Below are 6,000 nucleotides of genomic sequence, written 5' to 3' on the forward strand. Positions count from 1 at the left end.
ACCTAATTATTTTCCTAATTACCTGCCTATTTACAAACGATAGAATCACGATCAATCGTTTGGAATTGTAACGTTGTCCAATGATAGCAAGTCGAATTTCGTGATTTCTCGAAAAGAATCGTTGGTTGTTCGAGTGTCATTAATTTATACCGTTGTCAGGGAAGATCAATTACGTAGAATTCCTGCTGACAAGTTGTTTACTCGTGGGACCGTAAGGATAGTACTAGACATCTAATCCTTTTACGGAATTTTATCCGGTCTCTTGGGGAACCTTTAAATCTTATAAAACATGAAAAACGATTTTTACCTGTTCCCGAGAAATGAAAATTCCTTCAAAGCGGGAGAAATTTTCTCTTGACACGAGCGACGATCTAATGATTAAACGTACATAAAAATATCTAATTCAATGTGCTCCCGTAAATTGTGTTTCTATTACCAAGTGTAAGATAAATGAGATCAACGGATTGTGATAAGTAAAAATAATTTCTCTTTTCTCGGTTTTCCCAAACTGTACCGAAAGATTAGCGGAAGCTCGGTTCGAAGGCGTACCACGATCATAAGTAGTTTCTTCGGAACAAGCGGAAGTTCAGCTGTTTGCTGACCGGATGATTGGCGGAAGAAACTAGTTTCGAGCTTTAAAAGAGTTTCAGCGGCTCGGGTTTCGCATGCTGCGCACGTCGTACCGATTGTTTTCGTCGCAACACGAAATAATAAAATCGAAGACAACCACAACTGACGTGTGCAATGGATTGCTTGAAATCATTTTTAATAGTTTCTAGCGACTGTTGAAAAATTTATTTACTGCGATATTACAATGGAACGGAGTACATTTTGTACAAATTATATTATTTTCCTCCTTGCTCGATCGCGATGCGGAATTTGAAATTTCATACAATAGCACTGTAGCCACGAATCAAAGTTTAGTACTGCATAATTCTAAGAATTTAATGGAAATTCCATATGTAAATAATGTTTCGTGTAGGGATTTGCTACCATTTACGACTGCACTGGGGTAGAAACAATTTGAAACCCGGCTGGCTAACCAAATTCTCTTGCGTCTAACGTATCATCTTTCTACTAGTAAATTTCAAGGGATCGAAGCTCGTTTGGCGTTCCGTCCGAAGCACCACGGCTAAATTCCAACAAGCGAACTCGCACGTGTTAGCACGATGATGCTAATGAGAAGTCCACCCATTCTTATCGGACCGCGACCAGTTTCCGTGATTACGTATCACTTGTCTATGCAGCGATTGGTAAAACGAATGAATTTAAATTTTTTCTTGGCTCTTTTCACCAATAACGTACGATTGAAATTATCGATAATTCCGATATTTTAAGGTCTATGTAAAAAATGTTATCTAGAGGTAAAGGTAACATCGCGAAATCTTTTTTAAAAAATGGCGCTGTTTAAAGTTAATTTATAGCATAAAGTATATGCTGCTTTTGTTAATGGATACCTCCACTAACACCATTTCTCTAACAAAAAAGAAATCACCCTTCCCTTCCTCACCACTATAATCTTAATCAATTTCGTGAATAATTTCCTCGAAGGGTTGGCTCACCAATCTTCGTTGTTTCCGCGTTACATTATCGACGATCGACCTGCTTTATGGGTTGCCATCGTTTCCTGCGTGAATATACACGAGACACGAGGAAATTCGTTCGTCCCACCGAGCATCGACTTTCATTTTTCCTCTGTGTGTTTCATATTTTCTGACATCGCGTCGAACGTTAACGAGATTCCACGCGTATCCCTTTTAACGTCATTTCTCGCCGTTGTATCGCACAAATAGCAAGCCTCCATATTCAAACGATCGTTATAGTAAGGCAACCGAGAAACATAAGAGAGAAAGAGGGACAGAAACAGAGAGAAAGAGAGAGACAGACAGACAGACAGAATAAAGGAAAAATGCATCTCGATTTATCGGATCTTGGTGATTCAAACGAACATCTCTCTGGGAAGCTATCCACCATGTAATGTAACGCGTTATATCCATTACCGTTATTATGGATGAGGATCACGTAACCCTGCTTTTCTTTGGTCACTTCGTCACGATACATCGACGTGAAAACAAAGCAATATCCATCAGGGAAACTGGTGGGTTTTTGTCGCGACACGACCGGACATGGAATTCGAGCCGACAACGATCTCGTGGCCTGGTCAGAGAATCTCGACGATGAAATATCGTCACATGTTAGTTACACGCGTATCGACGTAACGCCCTGGTCGCAGGAATAAAACGCGACGACGGCACGTCGCGGCGCGCGTCGCGTTGGGAGAAATGTAGCGAGCGTCGCGATAGGGTTTCCGGGATAGAGTGGCGGCTTAATGGATTCGCTACCGCGACCGCTGGTTCAGATGTAAATGGGATTCGCCGTTTCTTTGATGAAGATTTCTTCTCGTGACAAACGACGGAACAATGATTCTTTCTTGCTGCAAAGTACTTAAAATCTACTTGCGGATTTCTGAAGGAGCGATAGTTAATGGAACATAGAAGAACGCCGGCGTAGTGATATTTGCGTGAATACGAAATGTATTGCGTTAATAACACGTATATCAAGTGTTTTACGAGGCTGTATGTGGATCACTGGGATGTCATCAATAAGAAATGCCTGATAATTTTTCATTTTTAGCTTCGAACGACAAAATACACGAGAATTTGACTTTCACGGATATATCGAACTCGTAGGTTTCTTCAAACACTCGTTTTAAACGCTTCAATAGTTTCGTCGTTTAAATATGTACATGAAACATATGGTACTACATCGATAGCATAGCACACTGGATGACAGAATTGACAAAATAACGGCCTCTATCGCAGAATTCCATATTCGTTTCAAGTTTCAACCAAAAATAACGTTTTGTAATAAAAAAAACGTCGATCTCGTAGAAGAAAAAAAAACAAAAAACAAAGAGAACCATTTCGTTCCCGATCCTAACCAATTTAACTTTCGATGAACTGAAAGTCGGTCGACAAATGTCGAAATCGCTGTGGTGGCAACCAATAAAAATGGCGAATATTAGCGGTTTTCGAACCGTTGAAAAATATATAGATTAAACCAGCTGCTCGGTATACGGCTAAATTTATGAAGTCGTTGAAAGTTATCAAGATACTTGAATCATGTCGTATCAGAAATTTCTTATGCATAGACACGAATGATCAACAAGGGTGATTCATAAAATATTCGAGACAGCTACCGAGATAGCAGTGTAACATTCATCTTTATAGCCTATATAAATGACAGAAAGTAATTCCATTCTTATTATTTCCATTTTTCATTTTCATATTGAGTTATACACATAGTCAGAAACAGTGACTACCGGTTCATAAATTTCCCGTACTGTGATGGATGAATTAAATGAAATTCTATCACGGTAACTTATAATTTTGCGTTCGTTATTATCGTGTTCAATACATTATTTTTGCAAGCAACGTTTATTAATATTTGCTGAATTTTTGTAACTACACAACCTATTCCTATGACAAACATCGAGTGGGACCTAAAAAAAATACTACCATCCGTAACGTTCTTTGCGACGAAGCGAATGACCAAAATATTTCCAAAACACAAACGAATTTCTACCCCATGTAGAATATACAAACCAAAATTATATCAACAACGGTAACGCACAAAAAGCTATGCGCCATATCTCCGCCACAAATTCGCGACAAAATATCGCACACCCTTTTTACCCTGCTGTACCTACATTCCGCGCAACCCTTGATGTTAACTATCCCGTTGGAATTTTCCCCTGTTGGAAGCGAGCGGGGAACGCGCCGTGAATCTCAGGCGTTTCTCGGTCATCGGCGAAAAATTCCGTTCTTACCGTCGTTGTTTCGAGCTCCGCGAGAAGAAAGAATCGCGATCGCGATTCGAAGGAGCCGATAACGGCTACTTAGCGAGTCAAGGGACCGCCTAAAATATGGAACACGGCGAAAAATCACGGGTTTACATGAATTTATCCGGCAGCGTGCGGCGAATTCTCCACTTTTATATTTAACCGCGCTATCGTGACTGTTAAATGCAAAATTCTGCCGCGAGGTTCTATCGAGCATTCCTAGCACGTTCCACGCAGCCTAGACCGCCTGAATATCCATCGATTCTTGTGCTAAGAGCCCCGAATGCGCGAATTCTCCGACGTTTTTGATTTATCTCAGTCGTCGGCGACGTTCGAATTGTCGCGACACGTGACATTAATAATTAATGGAGACGCTTCGTTAACAGGGAACGTAACGTTCTTACGCGCGATTGGTCCTGTAAGAAGAAACAATATTTAAATCGATCACGAGAAAAAAAGAAAGAAAGGAAGAAAAGAAAGAAAGAAAGGCATCTGGATCTATGAAACTAACGAACGTTAACGCTCGATGGAATATTCGGTATCATTTTTCCACGTCGAGTACACCAATATGAAAATGAGAATTCGTGTAGATTTCGAGGTACTTATAGGTTCAAATTTATCAAGAATGAGAGTGAATGTTTATGCTAGAGTAACGAACGAGCAATAACGAATGAGAAGAAACTCGTAGAATGCACGTGGAGATTCGGTATGCATGGTGCCACGTGGACATTTATCTATACGTAGCAAAAATATGAAGTGTAATTGAGAAGCTGAAACTTACTTATGGACCACGAAAAAGTTGCTAGCGAGAAACAGAGTTCAGGGTTTTAGGGAATCGGTTCGCATTAAGTGATAAACATTATCATCATTTAAATAAAGTTCTTGTTATATTTTATATTTTTGGGTCAAAGACTGCTTGCAATACAACATTTCTACACTAGCAATACACGAGACGGCCGTTTTAGCACATTTTTTCGTACGAACCTGGAAAACCTCCAGCGTTCTCCTGGAATGTTTCCAGCGGCTTTAATTCATCTGTCAATTACATGCACCACCTTACGACGGCCAATAAACTTCCTTAACGACTGCATACATATCTCGCAGCGTTACTTTGCTAAATTTTTGGGAGTTTTGTGTTTTATGTACGACTCGAATGGGTCGCTTCTAGTTTTACGATAATTGGTAGTATGTAGGGAAAAATGTAACAATGAAATTAAATTTTATATTTTACGGATAAGTGTGGAACATGAAAAAAGTAGTTCTTCTAAAACTATTCTGATCTCTTGCTTCAAAATGTCTAAAACATGGCAATGAAAGTGATGGAGAATTCATTCCGGGAGAAAAATTTACGATACTCGTTGCCAATGATTTCACTTCTTTGTATAATTCGAAATTATTCAGCAACAGTCATAATGTTGTGAAGTGAACAGACTGAGCATCAGATGTGTTTAAAAAAAGCGCGAACCTAATTTGTACAATCTTGAAACTTCACATAACAGGAGATTCATTCATATTTCATATTTATCTGATGGTCATTAGGAAAGTGGACTTTCTATTTAGCAGATGGATTTCCTAAATATATCGTTCCTTCAAGCCTTAAATAATAGTCAATAAAACAATAACAAAATATTGCCTTCAGTTTTTATGATCGTAACGTGTTTTAAGCGTGGAAAGAAGACTAGGATTAAAAGAATGTTCTAAGAAAACTCTAATATAGAAAAGAAGCATAATTATCGCGTTTATTATTAATTTTGAAGCAAATATTGTGACAATATTCGTTAAATAATATAAAATATTAACTTGACATTTTATAGGAACTGTTGAAAATTGAACATTTACCGAAAAACTTGAAGTAGACGTTTCCGACTTTAATTAATTAAATTATCAATTTATAACATTTGCGCTATTAATCTACAAATTTTTAAATATCAATTTATAACATCTAAGCCATTAATTTATATCATTTAAACTATTAATTTTGCAACATTTGACCTATTAATTCCCCGCTCCCAAACGTTTAATTAAGCTAATAATTTATAATAAATACGGTACTTATTTACAACAAATTATTATTAATCTAAACCAATTACACCATTAATTTTTAACAATTATACTTTTAATTTATAAGAATACGCTCCCATTAATTAAAAATAATTATG

Source organism: Bombus bifarius, unplaced genomic scaffold (genome assembly GCF_011952205.1).
Source record: "Bombus bifarius isolate JDL3187 unplaced genomic scaffold, Bbif_JDL3187 scf7180000008199, whole genome shotgun sequence".
Lineage (NCBI taxonomy): Eukaryota > Metazoa > Arthropoda > Insecta > Hymenoptera > Apidae > Bombus > Bombus bifarius.